The sequence below is a fragment of the Cygnus olor genome, chromosome 8 (genome assembly GCF_009769625.2).
Source record: "Cygnus olor isolate bCygOlo1 chromosome 8, bCygOlo1.pri.v2, whole genome shotgun sequence".
Classification (NCBI taxonomy): Eukaryota; Metazoa; Chordata; class Aves; order Anseriformes; family Anatidae; genus Cygnus; species Cygnus olor.
In genome coordinates this window covers 28,971,721-28,993,292 of record NC_049176.1, presented here as the reverse complement: position 1 = coordinate 28,993,292, position 21,572 = coordinate 28,971,721, and the positions used below count along the sequence as shown (strand labels likewise).

Genomic DNA, 21,572 nt, shown 5'->3' with positions numbered 1-21,572 from the left:
ATGTGTTAAATGGAGCACTTTAATGAAAAATGTCCCTGCATCCTGGTCTCATATTGAGAGAGACTTGGTGGTGATGAACTAAAACCAACTGCACCTGCTGAGGACTGTACCCAACACTAAGCCCTACAGAAGCTAGGATAAAGTACTGCAAGGTCCCAAAAGGAATAGTGTGCAGTAGGATAAAGTAACTTTCTGCAGAAAGTTTCTGTTGGCCAGATTTATTTAAAGCCACAGACAATCAAGAACTAAGAAAGCTGTATGAGGTTCTGAAAGCAAGAAGGAGACCTGAAACAATGGAGTATGACCATCACAACATCAAATATGTTTTTTCTTTTGTTCTGCAAACTTTAAATTTAAAGCAGATTTCAAATTCAAACTGGAATCCAGGGCTTAGGTTCTGCTCAAATGAACTTCTCCACATGCAGACATCTGGACCAAGCTGTCAATGTCCTCCCAAATTATGCATCCCAGTCTTGAGGCTTTTTACAAAAACGAGCAATTCAACACTTCGTCACAGATCTGACTGTGGTTTTTCACAAAAATGTTCCAGACAAAAAATTAAGACATAGCACACATACTCTCACTATCCAAGGTTTATATTAAGCAGAACTGGGCATTGGTGCTGCAAAATCCTAAAATATAGCAGAGATTATCATAAAACAATAGGAAAACAGGCAACTATTTTCTGCTCCATTATAGCTAATGTCATATATGTCAATACCTGACCTTTTAAATAGAACCAGATTCTTAGTTACATATACACCACTGTTGTACCTGTCACACCAATGTCTCTGCCTACCTGACGTATTTGGCTGCTTGGGGGGAAACAGGAAAAGAAGAGGGTAATTTGTCCTAAGTGAACGCTTCTCGGTAATAGGAGAAAAAATGTGACACCTAGTCATTTAGTCTTGGAGCGTATAAAATGTATGAGATGCTGCCCATGTTAAGTGTTAGCTAAAAAGAATCAAAGAGCTGTGCGTTGAGTTCACAGCAGTGTAAGAAGAGCTGCACCTGTTGTCACTCAGTTACTACCGTAGATCTCCCGGGCAGATTAGTTTTAAACCACAGGGCCAAGTAAATCTGGGTGTGCTCCATTTCACATGTGCTGTCTGCATTTTACTCATTTCACCTATTCAACAGCTCTTTAATTGCATGTACACAAACTGAAACCTGTCAGGGTCTGTTCCTTCCACTTAACTGCAAATCCCAAGTTCCTAATATTTACAACACGCTACGTTCTATTATTCATGCCTTTGACCTAAACCCTATGAAATTCCTGCTTGCCCAAACCCATTGTCTTAGTACAGCAGTGCAACGTGACTGTTGCCTGACAAGGGTTTGCTTCTAACAAAACATTAAACATGCCAAACAAAAAGACAGGTGGAGAAGCCGGTTCGGGACAACTAGCAGACACATTCCAGTTGCACTCAGAGGCCTCCCCGTCCAGCCTTTGCATCTCTAAGGATTTAAACCCAGGCAAGAACAGCAGCAAGGACATCATGGTAATCAGCAATACCAGTTCTACTAACTTCATTCTTTCTATGCTCTGGCTAACATTTATATTAATAAAAAGTAGTCTGTTGGCCATTTAGATTTTAAAAATTCTTTAAATATCACAGCAAAACCAAAGTTCTCTCCACTGTTTGAAATCTTCACTAAAACTGCACAAGAAAAAAAATATATATATACATATGCATATATATATAAAACTCTAAGTTGAATTTCCTTCTTTCTGCATGATGTAATAAAAAGCCAGCATTTGCTAACAGTGAGGTCAATGGCGATTTTGTCATGAGTCATGTGTGAAGTAGGATTTAACTCCACATCTCAACCTTCAAGAGTTCATGTTCCTGAAATTATTTCAATCTTCCTTTCTTTAAGAAGTTTTCATTATCTCACTTTAAACGTCTTTAGCATTGAATTGTCCATGAGGAAAACTGAGTCTCAGGAAGCAGCTCTTCAGTTTCAAAAAAGGGTCGTTCGAAAAGGCCACATTTTACTGCAAGTGTGGAAGTTTGGTAGAAGCTACAAATCCGCAAAAATCACCAACCCAAAGAACAGTGAACAGCTCACGACCTCTTAGCTGGATACGTTGAAACTAATTCAGATACTGGTATTTGATGACAATAAGACCTTCCCTTACACTTTCAAGCCAAATTCTTTTTTAGTCTTGTGTTTTACTGTTTTTGCACAGGCTTTGCTTTAAAATATGTATTGAAAGTATTTGTTTGAATTTCAACTAAGACGTATTATATGCCCTCCATCTTTTTCTTAACGTTGCTGGCTCAGTGTACTTGTATGGTCCTAAGAGATTCCTTCACAACTGATGAGACTAAAGCTTGATTAAAAAAAAAAAAAAAAGTGAACTTTTATTCAGCAGCTCTGTTGGCCTCACATCTGGAAAAGTCAGAAGTCTCACTGGACTGGTGGCATAGCTTTCATTTAAAAATGCAAAACAGGTCTGTCTCCCTTCCTCCACCATAAATCTTCCTGGCAAAGCGCAGTCCGTGGAAGAGTAACGTACTGCTTTATGTAAGAGGAGGGCTCTTAGGGAATAGCAGCTACACCACAGCCCTGGAGGGACTGGGATCCTTTCAAATCTCTGACCAACAAACACAGCCATTACACCAGGATTTGAAAACTTATTGTGTCAGAAGCGGAAATGCACAGGGTTAGGGTTAGGGTAATGGATGACGGGTTTGGTCCAGTTTCCACTGGGGTGAAATGGAGAGTCCCTCTCTGGAATTTCTGAGGTATTAGCTCAGACGTCATCACTGCTCGGGGAAACCTACACTACTAAGCACACAACTGGCCCCTGTGCCTCCAAGGGCAGCTGTCCCAAGGCAGGCAGAACACCAGATATGGCTACGGCTGCTTTTCTCCAGCATGAAGCAGGAGCTCTGGCTCCGGCAAAGGCCGCGCTCCTGGAAGCAATGCACAAATACAACCTCTGCGCCTGCCTGCCAGCCAGTGCCATTTCAGTATCAGAAGTCTCCTACAACATCCAGGAAGAAAATACTAGAAAATTGCTTGGAGAACCATAACATTGTTTCCTTGCAGACTTTTCCAGGACCTCAGTGAGAGGAGGCGTTTCAAGGCAGATGTCTTACCACGGGCTCTCAGGCCTTGTGTCAGGATGCAACATGTAGAAGCAGGACTCTGAGCGCACACAAACGTCCATGCACACCGAAGTCCCACTCACAGCCCTTAGGAACGACCAGAATACAAGTGAGCAGAAAAGAAAGTCTTTCCATTTGTAAACCAAACAATTAAAATTATTTCTGTACAGGGGAGAAAAGAGTAATTAACTCAAACCCCACTGTAGGACTTGGTGTTCGTGTTGCAACTCTTAGGAGGTTTTGATTGGCTTTTTAAATTACAGAATTTTCTAAGCAAATATGTTGCTTACTTAAAGGGAAGGATTTTATTGCCTGAAAAATACAATTCACATCTGCAATTTTCTACACCCACATCTATAATTAATCTCCTCTGATTACAGCCACTCCCTGACAAGATTCCATGTTATATTTAAACACTGGATGCCACTCTGAAAGGAAAAAAAACCACACAGAACAATAGGATCATTTTCAAGGACTACATAGCAGCATAAGGTTTAGAATCAGCAAAGTCCTTTAAATTGTGCTATCAACTGACCAACCCTGCCAGAGTGAAGAGTGACCTCCAATTACCACCGTAATGGGCACAGAAGTCTCTTGAGAAATATAAAGTGTAGATGTTTTCTGTGCTCCAGAAGAGGTACGAGATTGATGTTGTATTACACAGATATACTTCAAACTTAACAACACATTGTTGGGGAAAGCACTTCTGTGACACTCACACTCTAAGGATCAGCCCCCATAAAAAAATCCTTCACTGGATAAGATATCTTAAAAAGGTAACTTTTGTACATCTTGCCAGAAATCTGAAAGCACACACACACACCTTTATATACATACAGATATTTATTTAGGACTGGGAGGATGTACGTCTGTATTTGTTTGCTGAAATCTATTTAAATCTCTCTTTAAAAAATATAGATAAATGCTTCAAACACTGCAAATGCTAAAAAAGTCATAAAACAGAAGGCGAATCTGTTAACTGAACTAAACTGAGAACTAGTTAACTAACTAAAATGAGAAGATATTTCTTTTACTACTTGTAACAGTGTCCAATTAAAAAAAAAAAAAAGTGTTTCTCTTTAGGAATACGCTATTAAAAGACTTAAAGCCTTACACTTTTAAATTCAATTTTCCTAGAAGAAGTTATGTCATCAGACCTGAAGGGAAACACCCATCTCAAACATAGCACGGCAAGTCAGATTAATCCCTTGTGTATATCCAGTAATTTTGGCAGGTTCATATCAGGGATGCATTTAGCTAAACATGTTGAGTTGGACCAGAAATTACAAAATAAGAATATTTTATCCACCCACATACGCCTCACCACGTCATGAGGCAAGGGGAAGCAAACAGTCAGCAGACTGCCTGCTTTTTTATTAATTTCATTCTGTATTATATTACAGACACCCAACCAAGATTCAAGCCCATTGTCTTCAGCATTGTTGAAAAACACATAATGAGACACAGTCCTAGACACAAAAATGTATTGTCTAGACAAATCAGACATAGCATGTGGGACTGGAAATATTAATCCATTCCCTCAAAAGATGGCAAATGGAGGAAAAAGAAATTGAGAGACTTGGCCAAGGGTCAAAGAGCGAATCTCAGTCGGACCCCTAAAAGGAATCTTGAATCCTGAGACTTGGTCCAGTGACATAGGAAAAGACACCATTCAGATACCATGATGCTGAACATGTTAACAATCTTCCCGTGCATGGCTACAGTCTAAATCTTTAAATATGAGAGTAAAAAGAAGTGTGTATGTACAAACAACTCCATTTCTTCACCACTTTAAGTTTTAAAACTTTAATAAGCAAAAGAGAGGTTATAAAAAGTCATCCAAAAACAACAATGCAAATGAAAAGCAAAACTGGAAATAAAGCCCATGCATCTAGACAGTGCAGTCCGGCAGCCTGCCTTCTGGACAGACCTCCTGCCATTATGCAACATCAGCAGTGCTTCAGTTCAATTGATTCAGAAAAAATATACTTTTCAACATCAGTATTTCAAGCAAACCAAACTGCAATAGTAAGTAAATATATTTCTAAATACAAACTCTTAGTTGAAATAAATCTCTTCTCCTGTTACCCTCTTCAGACATTTAAAACTATTACACAATTAGACCTGAAAGTACTGGTACACAGAGCCAGTATACAGCTTTCCTTTGAAGTCTAAAATTCCAAAGGCCAATTTACCATACTTCAAGGCTTCACCAGACATTCAATGACGTTAGTCAAAAGATTAAGCAAAGGCTACAAGTTACCAAGAAAAAGGAAATCAGGTTTCAGACCAGCTCCCTTACTACTCTGTGGTTTTTGATAGAGCAAAATTACTCCCTTACAGCAACATTAATTTCTCCTAATCCAATAAGGGCAGCACACCACTCCTCACCCATCCACACGTGCATCACCAAGCACATCCGTCGGTACCAGCTGGTGCTTCAGCCACTGGTCCTCCCATGGCCACATGCATCCTCGTATCTCTTTGCTGTATTATAGTAGATTATTATTCAACAGAATTGGCACCAGCAGGGTATGGGAAGGTTGCAGTTCTTAGCTCCATGACACTTTATCCTTCTACCATATGAAAAGTAGATGTGGGAAATGCATCACCAGCATCCATCTTCATGGAACATAAGGACTTAGGAGGTACTTTGGACTTTTCCAGTGGTTTGGAAAGTGCAACATGATGCTGAGGGCAATGTCTGGCCAGCAGCAGTGCAGACACTGCTACTCTACATAGTGGCTGGTACTACAAGTCTCCACGCGAGCGATGCTACTCTTCATGATGTGGTGTATGCTTTTTCATAAAATTGTGCAGAATTAGACTCACGGGGGAAAAACAACAACAACAGAAAACAAGCAAAAAAACACCACAACAACAAACACACCTTACAACCCTAACACTGATATTTTGAAAAAGGAATATTTTCCAGAATTCTCTTCTCTAGTTTGCTATAGAGACAGACTTTACTAATTCATGAATAAATAACATATCTATTCCTAACGTTTTAAGTGTTGAGATTCTAATTTCACATGACAAATATATGTATGAATATTAAGTCTTGAAGAAACGTCAGTAGAGTTAATGGAGCTTTTACCAGCTTAGGCAGGCATGTGCTGAACGACTGTGCTGAACTGGAACCCAGGCTGTCATGTACTTGTAGCCAAAGACTAAGTGAAACCAGAACAGAAGCAGGGAAATTGCCAAGAGTGCTGAAATAAAAGAAAGTTTTAGTAACTATATTTTGATGGAGACCGATCAAATTTCACACTCCAAACTACAATACTGAGCCCTCCTGTATTCAGGCAAAACACCTTCAAACCATATTTGAGTTAGGATGACAGGATTTGGCTGCCATGTGGATGTGAATCAAAAATGCATGTTAGGGATTCCTGCACATGCAATGAGGTGTGTTTTTACCTCCTGTCACAAAAATCAGGTCAGTCAATTTATTTTCTTAAAATCAAAAGTCATTCCGAAATACAAGGTACATTTGGTCAAAACTTACAGTCCCTAGTATCATTTTTTTAAGAACATTTCTGATGGTTAGATTTTAATGCAAGGCATTTAAATTATAGGAGAAGCAAGATGGCTCATTTCACATGCATCACATGCTACATTGTATGTTTGTATTTTAATCTTTTCCATGACAGTATCAGTGTGCCTGCTTCTAGAGTACACTTGATAGTAAAAATAAAAAAGATTCTGGTTTACAGTCATCTGGAACTGCACTCATGTAAAACAAAGGGTAAACTTTTGAGTAAATCACAAAAGGCGAGATCAACACCAACCTTTGGATTGCTGTGTGTTTGCACAAGCCAAACAAAGAGAACCCCACAAAGTAGAACCACAAGCAGTTCTGAAATGGGTCAGAGAGGTGAGTAAAAGCATAGATAACTTTCCATAAAGTAGAAATGGAAAAAAACAGACTATTTACTTCAGTGGGGAGATGAATACAGAAAATAAGGAAGGCTACAGAGTACATAAATCAGGTGTGCAGGCTTATTACTCCTCAAAATGCAGCAGTCAAGGCATTCAAACAAAACATGCAATCATATCACTGAAAAAGGATATGGGCATTATTGGGACCAAAACCTTAAGGAAAAAAAAGATGACTAGATATATGGATGTTTACACTAGTCCCAATCATAACAACAGAGATCAATAATGTAAGGAAATATAACCCTCACTACTCAAGCATGATTAAAAAAGAACTTCCCCCCACTAGAAAGTGAACACATTTTTGTCAGTTCTAGGATCCCTCCCTCCTTCTTCCCCTCAGAAACAAGTACTGCTGCCACTGTAAAAGAGAAGTGACTGGACAAAATGAACCCCCACTTTGCCTTGTTATAACAATCAAATAAATCAACAAACAGGTTTCTTGGAAGAGTAGCTAAAAAAAAAATATGGTTCTCACTTCAGATGCTTAGATCTTATTACACAAGGAAGGTGGACATCAATGGTTTTTACATTCATTTAAATCTTAAAAACAACTTAATCTGGGAATGAACATCCTCAGCGCTCTCAGGGACAGAGCGAACCCTCCCAGGTAAGCCGGGTAATGCCCGAGCTTGCCTTGCACTAAACACTGTGAAAGGTGACGGTTGAACCAGAAGGGTGGAGTTTACCACTGTTCTAAACTGTAATGAACTCTTTCAGGCAGTTCTAACAACTCTAAAATATTTGTCTTTCCCTTTCCTGATACTTGAATTATACTGCAATACTTGAAGAAAATAAACATGCAAATATTGCAAGCACAGAGAAGAATGGACTTACAGTCAATTTAAAATTCCTATACTGGATGCCAGAAAAAAATACGAATGTTCTAGTCTTTCTTTAGTGCCAGGTATCCCTTTAAAGTAAAAAATATGCAAGAATTTCCATGTTTGTGTGGTTTAACAAATTAGGTGATGGAATTAAGATCATGCTTCATAGAAGCACTGTACATTTTAATGTAAGAGAAATTAAGAACCAATTTTAAAAATGCAATTTTGCATACTTCTATTTATCCAAGAGCTTGGTCCTACTAAGACTTAGGTATGCATAATCTAACCTGAACAGCACCTTTGACGTCAACTGGAACATTTATATAAGGCAAGACACTTGTATGCATGAGCATCTGCAGGATTGTGCTATACAGGTAGTCCTTACTAACTCCAACAACCAAGTCAGCAATATCAGGTTACACATTCTGCATGATAAAGTCATTTTCCTTAGCGTAAAGTGTTTTGCCCCTTGTCAAATACAGCAAAAATAAAACATGCTAACGTTCTAAGATGGCTCTAGAGGTGAAAGGCCAACTTTCACTTCTGCAAGATGCAGACAGACATCCTGAAGTCTCAAATTAACTGAGTTCTCTTGCCCTGACTTGCCATGGATGGTATGAGAATGAAGAGAAGGGACAGCAAAAGATCTGCAGCTCTGCCATAATCAGAGAGATGCAAGCCTGGACTGCAGTAACAAAAAACTGAAATAAACAAACAAACAAACAAGTAAATCTACTTCTAGATCAAAAATTAACAGCAACTGCCACCTAAAAGGCAGCAAAAAAAAATCTGGAAGGACAGAAGTTCCATACCATAGGCTAGACCCACAGTACTCTACCTGAGGATGCCCTTGTCGCATGGCAAGTGCTGCCAACCAGATTATTCAGCAGGAGCAAGACATCAGATGAAAACTTCTCTGGGTGAATTGACCTTGATTTTTCCCAAATGCATGATTCCTTCATACACATTGCCTATTAATTTCCATCAATAGCCTACAGACTGCAAATCGTTTTCTGTGTCATGCAGGATGTCATACTCAAGTCACAAAGTATCTTTCCTGGGATAAAAATGGACAAAAAGTTCAGAGGAGAAAAATCAATAGTTTAAAAAGAACAGTTCCCCAAACATTCATACAACCAACAGCCTGTTCATACCAACATGCCTGGAGAGCAAATAGAGGCCCCAGACCAACAAAGCACTTAAGCACATGCTTTAACTTTAAGCACGTGCCTAAGTGCTTTGCTGGACATAGGCCCAAAGAAAAGAATGAACACGGTTAACTGAAGAGCCCTTCAGAATTGGAGTGACTGCTTTGTTTTTCCATTAACTCTAGTTGCTAGTAAACACACACACGTGTTCTCAGCATCCTGCCCGATGTAGTTAACCCAGATCACACAAATAGTGATGTGGTACAAGCGATCTCTTTACGTAGTTCCACGAACGGGAAGGCAGGGACCTGGCAGGCACAAGTGGAAGCAGCACCCTCATGGCTCTGACAGGCAAAGCCATTGAATGCCCCGACCATCGAACTCCCTAAGTAGCTCACCACCCACGCCTCGCAGTGTCATTATTCTCCCACATCAAGCTCTGGAAAACACAGCCTGGAGACCTTACAAAGAAGGCACAAACCGCCGCCCTGTGACCGATGGCTCTCCTCGCCCTCTCGCACATGAGGGAAAGAAACCCAGGCTTGGAGGAGGTCACGCCAACTTCAGGCCTGGGGACTGTGACTGGCTTTTGAAGAGCGCCGCTCTGGCCATTAACAACATTTTTACACGCATCAAGTTTACCTCAAAAAGAAAGTGAAAGCAGAATTCCCTAAATTATCTTAAGCAAAACACTTAAGTTAAAAAAGACGGGAGAGTCCAAACATGGCCTGATGATTAGGGAGGTAGGTGAAGCTGGAATGAAACAATAATAAAAAGCCTAAGAACACATCGTATATTCCTAGCTCTCGAATCATTAAGGCTCCACATGACAGCTCTCACAAGCAGTGGAATGGCAAACTCACTCACTTTTAAGCAGGAGTGAAAGTGGTTAAGCCCTAGGACAAATAAGTTGAAAATTTCAGCACAAGTCTGATCTCAGAGAGTTTAAAGGAATGCAGACTGCCCAAAAACACAGCAGCTGTTTGTTTTTTCTGCCACCTTTCCAAGGTTCATGTCTGGAGTGAGGATAAACAGTTCTGAAAAAAAGTTATGTGGAGTTCAGACTTTAAGAAAATAAAATATCAGACTAGCGTTTCTTGCAGAAAGATTAAAAAAACCCCAAACCTTAAATTATTCAGCCCTGGAAGTTTTCAGGTAGAACTCTCGGGAACAGAGAGGTAGATGGCTCGAGGCTTCAATATATTAAAATGCTTTCCCTGAACCAGTGTGCATTTTCAAAAGCTTGGCATGATGTGGTTTGCTTGGGCAATATTCCTCCAAGCGCAGTTTCAAATTTAATAAGGTATTCCCTATTGTATGCACATATGTGCACATGCACTCAACACACTGACACACACACTGAGACCCCTTCGGATAAAAGAGGTAAAAAAATTAAAAAAATAAATACCAGACAAAGCCTTAGAGGTCTTCCTGAAGTGGTTTCTATCAGCACAGTACATATCGTAGTAACAAGGTAATTTGTGCCATGTCATTTTGGACATTCTCTTTCCACTCTCCCTCCTCCTTTCTCTCCCTTTTTTGTTTGTGTTAAAGCAAATGAGCATCAACTTTAAGTAAATAATTAATATGTCTCTTGATAGGTTAAGCAATTAACAATCCCTTGACACCTAACATTTTTAGTAGGTATAATTTTCTTTTGATCCTCATTTAAAGAGACATTACCCTAAAAGAAAGAGTTAATAGAAGATTTACTTTGATAGATTGCTGGTGGAGCTAACCCATATAAATAAGGATTGCCTGTGTTGATACAGGCGTGTCAGAAATAGCAGTAAATTTCAGGCACCACGTTGAGTTTCAACATCTGTTTATGAACTGTCCTTATACACAAAATGAACAGTTGCTACAGAACAAAGTATACAGAGAGTCTGAAACAAACTGGGATCCATTTAGAAAGCTCTCCCATCACAGTCATACCTGGTGCTACCGGGGTCACCGTGAGGATTGGGGAACACTGAAGAGCTCTCATTTGTCTGAGACACACACGTGCCCACCCCTCCATTCCCCCCCAGACAAACAACCATCATCTGACAGCACAAAAGATGATGTTCATTAAGGAGACTAATGTCCTTGCATACAAGGACAAACCATCATCAAAATCCCCCGAGTACAGGTTCATGGAAGGAATGTCAAAAGATGGAAGCTACAGGAAAACAGCTTTCTGTACATTTTGTGGGACATTCTCCCCCCTCACATAACTTTTCACTGAATATAAAAAAAAATAAATCCTACTGTGCAGACCCAGCCTCACCCCTCAGAAGAAGAAGTTCACCTTGGAAAACGAGGATGGAAGGAGAAGACAAGATCTTAAAAATTTCCAACTAGTGAACGAAACTTGGAGTTATTTCCTTCATCCTAAAAGTGTATTACATATGCATGAACACAAGTGGGTTTGGAGGTGGGGTTTTGTTCATTTTTGGATGGTTGGTTTTGGTTTTGTTTGTTTTTGAGTAAAACTAGCATATCTTTGCACATCCTCAGGTAAGTTTTCCCCAGGCAACCTATGCAGTATGAAGGGCCCAAAAACCCTCTTTCTCACCGACAAAAATTCCTTGCACACGGGTGTTAGAGGCCATCACAAGGCTCCCTTCCATGACCTCCCTCCTACACTACCACACACTGGCACGGGGAGCCTGGGGGTCCCGGCAGGGGCCCAGATGTGGGACTGTGAGCTGCCTGCACCCCCCAGGTAACGCAGGGACAGGCGCTGAGGAATGCTAGCTGTTCCCAAACCTCCACGCAGCGAGAGCAGAACAGCACATACATACCACAGAGCACCAGCAAGTTCATAACTCAGGCTGACAAATCTGAGATAGCAGATAACTACATGACCTAAAATAAAAAGGACAAACACAGGCTTTGACTTAGATTAGCAGCTCCAGAGGCAACTTAAGACTGAATGTAGGTAATCTGAGATACTAAAATACAGCAAAATAATCAAAGTTGCTCATTTCTATTTCTCTAAAATCTAAATATTACCTGATGCCAGCTAATACTGAAAGACAAAATGTAGAACTTCCTCCATTCACTTTACAATGAAGGTAAAGACATGGTAGAACCTTAAGTTTTAACTATCCTGTCCATAGGAGAATTAAGTTTCCTACGCATACAGGGTCTAACAACCAGTATGTGTAACTTTGGTGCACCACACTGTAACCATTCTTGCTTCACCTATTTCTCCCAAGTCAGACCGTCAGAATCCTACCGTCGAAATTTAATTAAAGAAGGTAGTAAGAAAACAAACAGCCTTTCTTGGAATGTCTTTGATTCTGTAAGCACAAATACATTTCATCCACTGAAAACTGGATTACAACCTCTCATCTAATGAGCAGCTTGATGGAACGGCTCCGGAGTAAAGAGAGAAGGGAACAAAAAAACAAATCCTTGGTGATTTCATATAACACATTATACATGTATATAATACTGGGCTCGCTATCTGGGAACATCAATTTGCTACAATAGAAGTGTTCGCTATCTTAATGTAAGCAGAAGGCACAGCCAGGCACATCGAATCAATAACCAGACCTTACTGAAAGTGGCATATGGGCTACCACAAAGCAGAAATGGCAGCACACACACCTAAAAGTGTTTGCCTTCTTTAGACGTGTTCTTGAAGGCACTGTACCAGTGACCTAAGATGATTTTTATATGCAGACAACAGGTCAAGCATAAAAGTACACTATTTTAAAGGTTACAGTGCTGGCAAAAAAATCGTATCACCGCTATGGACAAAGAATCACTTTCTTTTGAAGTCTGAGCTGTCAGGATATTTACATTTCACAGTTAAAAGGCTCCTCTCTGGACAATATGAATGCTAAAACAAACAAGAGGAAAGGTCCTATGTAAGCTAATGCTACTTTAAAGAGATAATGTAAATCAACCCTGACATCATCAGTGTCATCCTAAAGCACGAGGAGAATTTCCAGTGAAAGTTACTAACATTAAACAGATTTAGATAGCCAGCCAACAAAAATAAAGTAAGCATATAAGTAGACTGCCTTCCAGTCCAAGACTGTTGTTTCAAGCATGTATAACAGTGAAAGGGATAGGAGGAACGCTCTGGTGGTGAAAAGCACTTGTTTGGTAAGTCTGGAGGAAGAATTGGTCCAGAACAAATAATTTATAGTATGAACTGTAAAAATACGTATGTAATTTGTAACTGCAAGTTAGCCAGAAAGCTGGACACACAGCTAAATGCTTAGAGAAATCTTACCCTTCAAATGGGCTGTATTCCCACATACAAAATAATAATGCCACCTTTTAGTTAAGAAGAGTATTATAAGGCTGAACCAATTAAGACTCTTTTACATATACGATATTACAGAAGAGAATCTTTTTTTAAAGGATGCCCTTATGGAACAATAAGTTTAAGTGAGTTTTAATACTTTTAAGCACTTTATGTACTCAATACAATGCACAGACTTCATGTTCCATAGTTTTCTTTTCCTTCTTTGGATGAGAACGTTTCTGGAATGTTATTGTTTTCAGGGGGTGGTTTTTAAGAAGTTCCCGTGAATACATGCATTATACATGTGCTCTCTGAAACACTGCTGGGGCTGTAAATGACCCAAGAGTTCCACAGTAGGGCTATTTTCTTATCTGGTTCACATTTTCTTGCGAAAGCAATATTTGCACACTTCTTGCTGAATGGAGACCCAATTTCACAAGGGACAAGGGCCTTGCATGGGGCTTTCCACAACGTTTCATGTAAGCACGAGTTCAAAGAAGGTGACATTGTTTATAGCATGTCTTGTACCACGGGGGTCTGATCTGTGATGTTCTCAGAAGCTAAAGCAAAAGAAACACACACTCTGAACTCCTGGCTTAAAAAATAAGTAAATAAATAAATAAATAAATAAGGAAAAAAAAAAAGGAAGAAGAGACCTAAAAGACAAAAAGCCCTTATGTGGTTTCAGCCTTGCCTTTCCTCAGAATTTTAGGCCCTCAGACCACAACCTCCTTTAATATCCCCCCAGCTTCAGTGAAACACAGTTATCCAGTGCTGCCACCATTACTTAGCAAGTCAACAAGCTGGATCTGAAAGACTCCTAGCCATCTCTTTGCAAACGTTATTAAGGGAAGATTATTATCTGACCCTCCGAGAAGCCAGTAATTACAGTGTTCATGTGTACACTGCTTCTGCACAGGATCAACAATGAAAGGGTTGTTTAAACTCAGCTCCTTTGCCTTGATGGAAAACTTTGTGTGTACCACTCATCAGCTCAAGTAAATGTTAATGACTATTTTGGAAAAATAAAAGACTGAAACATTTTCTGATGTACCATAGCATACTTAGGCTGCTTATGATGTAGGATGTTGCATTTTGAAACTGCAGAAGTAAGACCTGTAGCAGCAATTAATATATGAACCCCAAATTTCATTTTTAAAAAGTGCTGGCGAATGTCTTAACCATTGCACAGATGCACACACACACACACACTCTCAAACTACCACACTAGGCAAGATCAGAGCTTAACAGCCAACAAAACACACATTCAATCCCTGAGCTCATTTTCCTGAAATAGAAAACTACATATGTTTCTCAAATTTCACATCAAGCCACTGCACAGCCCGAACTGCAGGGGAGACCAGAGCCAAGCCTGCCTTTGGGCTTGGGGGAGTAAGGACCTGAAAACAAGATGATTCCTCCCCTATCGCCGCACTTCTCGGCCACAATCTAAGCTTACAAACACCCCCGTTTAACAGCATTTTTAGCGGGGGTTGCTTATCAAGCAGTCTTTGCTTTGTCAAATTAAGACGCATTGCCTTGGATTAGTGAGACTCCCCGAGTTCAAAATGACTTCATGGTTGGCTCAGAGTTCACTGTCTCCGTGGCAGGGTGCCAGTAATACATCTACTACCGCGCCTGCCCCCAATCCTTTTCTATACTGACCTGGCTGACTCTTTTTTTTCTTTTTTTTTTTTTTTTTAGCAGCAAAGGAACACAATAGAAAACTAAATGCTAGATGCTGTCGCAGCTAATTAAGAACCTTAACATCTTTAAAAAAAATAATTGGAGTAGTAAATATTTGAAGATGTGAATTGAGATCTCTGAAACGCGACGTCTCGATGTATGTCAAAGCTGCTGCAGAGGGACAATGCAGGTTTTCTTCGCTGTGCAGATACAGTTAGACACTATGAAGGGCTCCTGTTCTTGTGGAAAACACATTAAGTTTCTCTTGCTAATATTTTGTAAAGGGCATTTGTACAACAACAATAGCTAAAGCTTCCTGTTTGCCTGTATGCTTCCTGGCTAACATTAACGAGACCTGCTAACAATTTTCGTATTTAGCACACAGAGCTCTTTCAGACGACTCTGACCCAAGGACACGCCGTTTTGAAATTAATCATTAAAAAGAAAATATCTAGCAGTAATGGCTCACATTGCACCTGCCCTTCACATTCCTGATCATTTTTGCAGCTACACACTTCCTATTTTCTTACACTGCATCAGTCTGTGTGTCACCAGCCTCCAAAGAACATGTTTTGAATTTATTAAAAGCCTGATAGAAGTGGAATTCTCTCTCGTTTGGCAAAGATACCGTTGCAGGGACACTTGCTATTGGCTTCAGGACAGGAAATTCATGGTACTTTGTTCGTCCAATCCACAAAAACACCATCCCTCCCCTCCCTACCAGCCCTTCAAGATAATTCTCCCTTCTCAAGAGATTTCTCCAAACAAGTCTGCAAGTCTGAAGGCTTGGGTTTCATAAACAGGACATAAAACCCGAGTGCAAGTCAGGATACTGTCAACGTCACATGGATCGCAGTGCTGATCAGGAAACATTCCCTAGCCCCTCTCTTTCCAGAGAGAGGCCTAATTTTTAGACTGGGCATCTTCTGAAGTTGGTACAAAATATAAACAAGAAGTCAAACACCAGAATCCCAGCCAAAGGGTATACATTAGTCACGGCCCAGCTAGGAAGGAAGGGAAGGGCAGCTGGCCCCAGGAATATGGTGTCTGTGCTGCTCCAGTTACCACAGCTCACTAACCAGGATTGCTCAATCCCTTAAAAAGACACAAGCATCCTTCAGATAATCATTTAACTTACATTAGCTTGTCTCTTCTATAGCATCTCTAAATATAAGCCCCTCTTCCAAATTCTCTCTCCTTTCAACGTTTCTAGCCCATCTGGATAAAATGCTTGGTGGGGACTCCGCTAATCACAGCGACAAAATCACTGTGGAAGGAAAAGTGATAAAACAGGGGGAAAAGAAGCAACCTCGTAACAGTATATGTATGTATCAGTTTAACAGATGAAGAACAAACATATGAATGAGTAAGAATCAAATCCTCAAAGGTATACAGTTGCCTAAACACCTCCAAAAATTCACTTCTACAAATCACAGAGGTGACATGACAAAGCGGACTCGAATCTGGGTTCCTGGATTCAAAAGCATCTTCCTAGCTTTAACGTTTTATTACAAGCTCCCAGCACTGCAGTTCAGCAATGGACCATATTCTCCTCCTATTTATTCCAGCACACTCTGCATCAATCCCACTAACATCACGAGTTCTCTGGATTTAAATCAGTACAACAGAGCCATCCTTAGCCCTAACAATAAGCAAGTGGGAAGAGGTTATAAATAAAGCTTTAGGACTTAATCACTGCTTAATGTAAAGAGTCAGCTACTTAAATGTACATAAACCAAGACACCAGCCTCCTCATAAATGAAGGAGAAGGAAAACAATTGTCAAGGTATTTTCCTACTGAAAATATACTGTATATTAAAAAGATACCCCTCTGTTAAACACATATAGCCTAAAACTAGTTGTTGTTCATGTTTTGTTTTGTTTTTAAGAACTACAGCCATTTGTGTTTAAGTTTACAGCCTGCAATTACTATAACAGTATGAACTTCTTTCCTATAAAACTGATTTTCTCTGAAGAAACTCATGACTCTGAGATCTATGTTGGATGTAGATAATTTACAAAAGATTTCCCAACAAAACATCTCTGTTATATCATTTTCCCTGGAGTGAAGGCTAGCAGTTGAAGACTGACTGGACAAATATTTCCACAGGAGAATCATTTGGGTCAATACTCATACATGAGATGACGTCTCTGCTAGTTAATAAATTACCTTCCCCAACTATTAACATGTTTGGAGTGTAAGCACATTAATAAAATTCTTTTGCATAAATATTCAGCTTGTTCCTACTTTTTTCTGCAACTTTGGGAGTTTCCTTAAAAGAGTTCTAAGTGTCTGACTTCTTCACTCATTCTGGCACTTCTCATTTGCGAACTATTTGCCAACATTTTCTTTAATTTTCTTTTTCTTACTGAATTGTTCCTCCTCATCCAGTGGCTTATTGCACGTTGGATACCCTCCACTTCAGTTCCTGTCAAGCCTGACATTCTTACCTGTGCTTCCAAAACCTTCCCCGCTCTCTTTGATTACAGTTCATCTTGAACCATGTAAATCCAGTAAAGACTACCTAGTTTTCCAGGGAGAGAGTTGCTTGTGACTGGAAGTGGCCTCAAGCAGAATGCTGGACCTCAATGCACATGACCTTTGAGAAATTTGTGTGGGAATTCTACCTGAGGTAACAGCTTAGCCATAGTCTTGTCCACAGAGCAATCCTTCATGAGACTTCAGAAATACAGCAAAATTGTAGAAGTGCGAATCTGATACAAATCCTCCATCCACAACGCAGTAACTTCTAACTAAACCAGGTATGTATTTAGATTTTATTAAGATAGCTTCATCCAAAATACCATATAAAGGAAAAGTTATCAGAGGTTATAGACGGTGGGTGGAAGATAGCAGTGAGTCACACTCACCATGAGTAAAAGTGCTGAGCCTCTGAAAAGCACTGCTAACATGTCTGTGAAAAACCAGCTCTCTTCCTCTCCCCAGCAGCACTTCTGCAGTAAGACAACTGAGTACTCAAGTGGCCAAACCAACGCTCACTGCTGCAGCCCTGGGGGGCAGGAAATGTTCCAAAGGTTAACTAGAGAGTTGTCGGTAACACTTCTTAATGCAGAACAGCATCTGGATCATTCAGAACAACCGCACGGTATTTCATCAACCCAAAGGAGCAATAATATAAAATGAGTATTATAATAGGGAATATTGCAGGTGATCTTTTAAGACCAATGGGAATCATCAATTTGGAACTCATCTTTTGCAGTTCATGTGTAGATGCTGTTCACTGAGACATACAGCAATTTCAAAGGGAGTAGGTAAAAATCTGAGTATATTTGAGTCCCCATCTTTCAGGTAAAAAGCATTTAGTGCTTGCTACATATCCACTGGGGAAAAAAAATCCCTTGGCAACAAGGCAGTTCAAGCCAGCAGAATCACCTGAAGGTGAAAGACAAACGATTTTATACTCAGAAACACATACCAGTAACTGCTTTCAAATACTTCAAATCCTGATCACACACTACTTTACTTGGAGCACTGAGTAATCTCAGTGAAGCCAAACAGGCTACACATAGTTTTTAAATGTTAAAAACATACAGAATGTTTTGAACGGACACTTCAAAATGTAAAGAAGCAAGAGTAATAGTTTCGATGCATGCAGAAGTCTCCTACAAAAGTGCATCTGCAACTGCTTTGATTCTAGTAGAATACCCACCACCAAAACAGATTAAAAAACTACGTATCTTTTATCAGGGCCATGTAATGTGTGATTCACAATGACTAACACTGTGCCTTGCCCTGTGAATAGGCTCCTTTGTGCTCAAGGGGAGAAAAGGTGGTAAGAATCTTACACTTGTTAATTCCCACTTCCACAGAATTATGAACATATGCAGGATGAATTACTTCACCAAACTACATGGAAATTCTCAAGAAACAGGTGTGCACAAGGGAGAGCAGAGGATGGAAAAAAAGTAGGTTTAATTCCAACAAAACATTTCTTGTCCTTATTTTCCTATTTCTTCTCCTTTGTTACCATATAAGACATTCCACTAGAGCCAAAACAATCAGCTTAATGTGGGGGAGCACACATTAAAGCAGCAAAGGAGGATGTGCAAGGAACTATTTTATCCGAAATAGAAAAAGGTTGAACCAAAGGGAGTGATGAAAAACAAAACCAAACACATACACGCCACTTTCTCCAGAAAGTCTTTTCCCTACATTTCCCTCTCCCTTACAACATTCATCAATACCGTCAAAAACTTCTGGAATAATCAAAACGGCATTTCCAAGGAAATAGACTCACCACTAATAATTCAGTCAGCTCTAATTTGGAGTACAACTTTCTGCAGTATTTTTTTTTTATTTGAGAAGAAATTCTCTGCCTCACCTCCAGAAAGCTACAGCTAAGAACACAGAGCCAAAGTGAGGAGGGACCAAGGAGCTGGAGTTACCCACGAGCCCTCCCTTCCAGATCTACTTTCAGAGCAACAGCACCTGGGCTTCACTGAGGTCTGAATGCCAGGGGACAGTGCAAGCCACAACTGCTGGACCACATCAAGTGCACAACACTATTTTTATTTCCCTCATCCTTCTCTTCCCTCCCCCAAAACTCAAAAATTAACACTGTCCCTTAATTGAAGGCATCCATAAGGGACAGTGGACAATAACTCTGTTACCATGCTCTAACTCCCATGTACCCCTTCCTAACTTCCTTTTAAAGCCTCCTGCCATACATTTTGGTTGCATACAAAAGCTACAGAGGAGGCTGAAAATTTTCATCCCAGGAATTCAGACTGTACTCCTGTATAGGTTAAACCAGCACTAGAGAATACAGTCTTTAGTTCATAAGATCTGTTTGCTCCACCCCAAGTTCCCAGGAGGAATTAGGGTCCTGCAGTGCTGGGCATTGACAACATACCCGAGAAAACCCCTGCTCTTCCCCAAAGACCTCACAGAAATTACAGCCACTGACAGGTACATGCAGCAAACAGATGACAAATACTACGCTGGAATAGCAAACACCAGGCATGGCACACCGACCGTGTAATTCTAGCAAGAGTTTTGCAAAAACCACAGCAGGTGGGAATTTTCAGGAATACGTAAAAGGAAGATGATAAACAGCTTCACTGTCGTGAGCACAGTTATCCTCTTCTCCATCCAGATTCCCCAGTGCTGCAGCATCCGTTGTTAGCAGCGATCCCTTACTTCCGCACTTCAGATAGCTGCCCCACCAGCATAACTCCTGTACTTCGATATAACCATTCATTTCCCAACAGCCAAAGAATTAGCCGTGATAACAGCTACATCTTTAAGGCTGCAGGAAGGCACTGCTGTTCTTTTCCATCAGCTCTCACACTAGGTTGGAGATTAAGAGAGATGGAGAGAGAGAGGGGGACTTCTTTTACACATTACAGCTGCCACCGTTAAACCCAGGATGGACAGAGCATGCCATGGGGCAGGGAGGGCTCTGGGAAGAGCAGGAACTCTGTTCATCAGTGCTAGGGATCCCTCTGCTCAAGCAAGACATGAATTCTCTTTCAAGTACATCACCATTCCCTCTGAAACTACCTCCCTTCCTTGAACAACACATTCCAAATGACATTTGACTGCAAGCTCACATGGACTGTATGCTATTTTGGCTTCTTTGGCCATCAGCGCAAGGTGATCATTTATTGATTTACCCACACATTTCATCCCATCTATTAACCTCCATCTGGCCACAAAGCCAGACTGAAACTGTGTTTGGAACAGTGTTCTAACCAGTGTCCTAGCCAGGTGTAATACAATGACTCTCCTACCACATGTTGGAGAAGATAAAAACGTTTCCTCCGTGTTCTGCTAAACAGAACTATTAGAAGACAAATTGCAAAACTCTGTAACCACATACAAGTTGTATTTAGGCATACCTATTTGCCAGGTCATCACATCCCCCCAGCTACCTCAAAAAGGCTCTCTTTAGGACAGGAAACTCGTTTTCTCCCACACAACTGTGCCAAAATTTAAGAAGCACTTGATCTGTAGCACCCTTAAATTGTTTATAGAAAAAAGGCAGTTGCCTTTCTCCACCTAGTCCCCTGAGCACAGAGTGCTAGTTCTAAATCAAAGTCTCGAGTGTTTTCACAATACAGAGGCCCTGCATGGCACATCCTCTGGGAGCCTGGGATTTAACCTCCTGAAATTAGAGTTGGGTCAGGTGAGAAGTCAGCCTAGATTGCAAGCTCTTTTGGGTGAGATTTGTTCCCTTGTTACATAGTTCACAGCCACACAGCAGAGCAATCTGACTAAACTTGAGATACTATCTTTCAGCTGAAAGCTACTAAGATTTTACAAAAAACATTTTTTTTTATAAGTTAAACTTGCACTTTCCTGCTATATAACGCAAAACATTTACCAATAGGTGCCTATTATGGAGACTGACTAGGGAGAAAGAAAGCACTCAAACAAAAAGAACTGTGTCTGATGTGCAGGCATCTTCCACTTCTGGAGACTAAAGCTAGCCTGTAACCAGTTGTCATTTTAGACTAGTTTTCGCACAGTTACAACTCCACAAATTGCAGTGGAAATATCTGTGAACTGCACAGAGCTGGGTGTGGAATTGGGCCATAAGACTTGTTTTATTTTTTTTTTAACCGATTAACACTGTACCTC

At 40.3% G+C, this 21,572-nt stretch overlaps 1 protein-coding gene across 11 annotated transcripts in view; it reads right to left on the bottom strand.

Annotated features, from left to right (window-relative positions):
- FGGY (FGGY carbohydrate kinase domain containing) overlaps positions 1–21,572 on the bottom strand; it is a 280,231-nt gene that overhangs the window by 92,441 nt on the left and 166,218 nt on the right. The window lies entirely within an intron of this gene.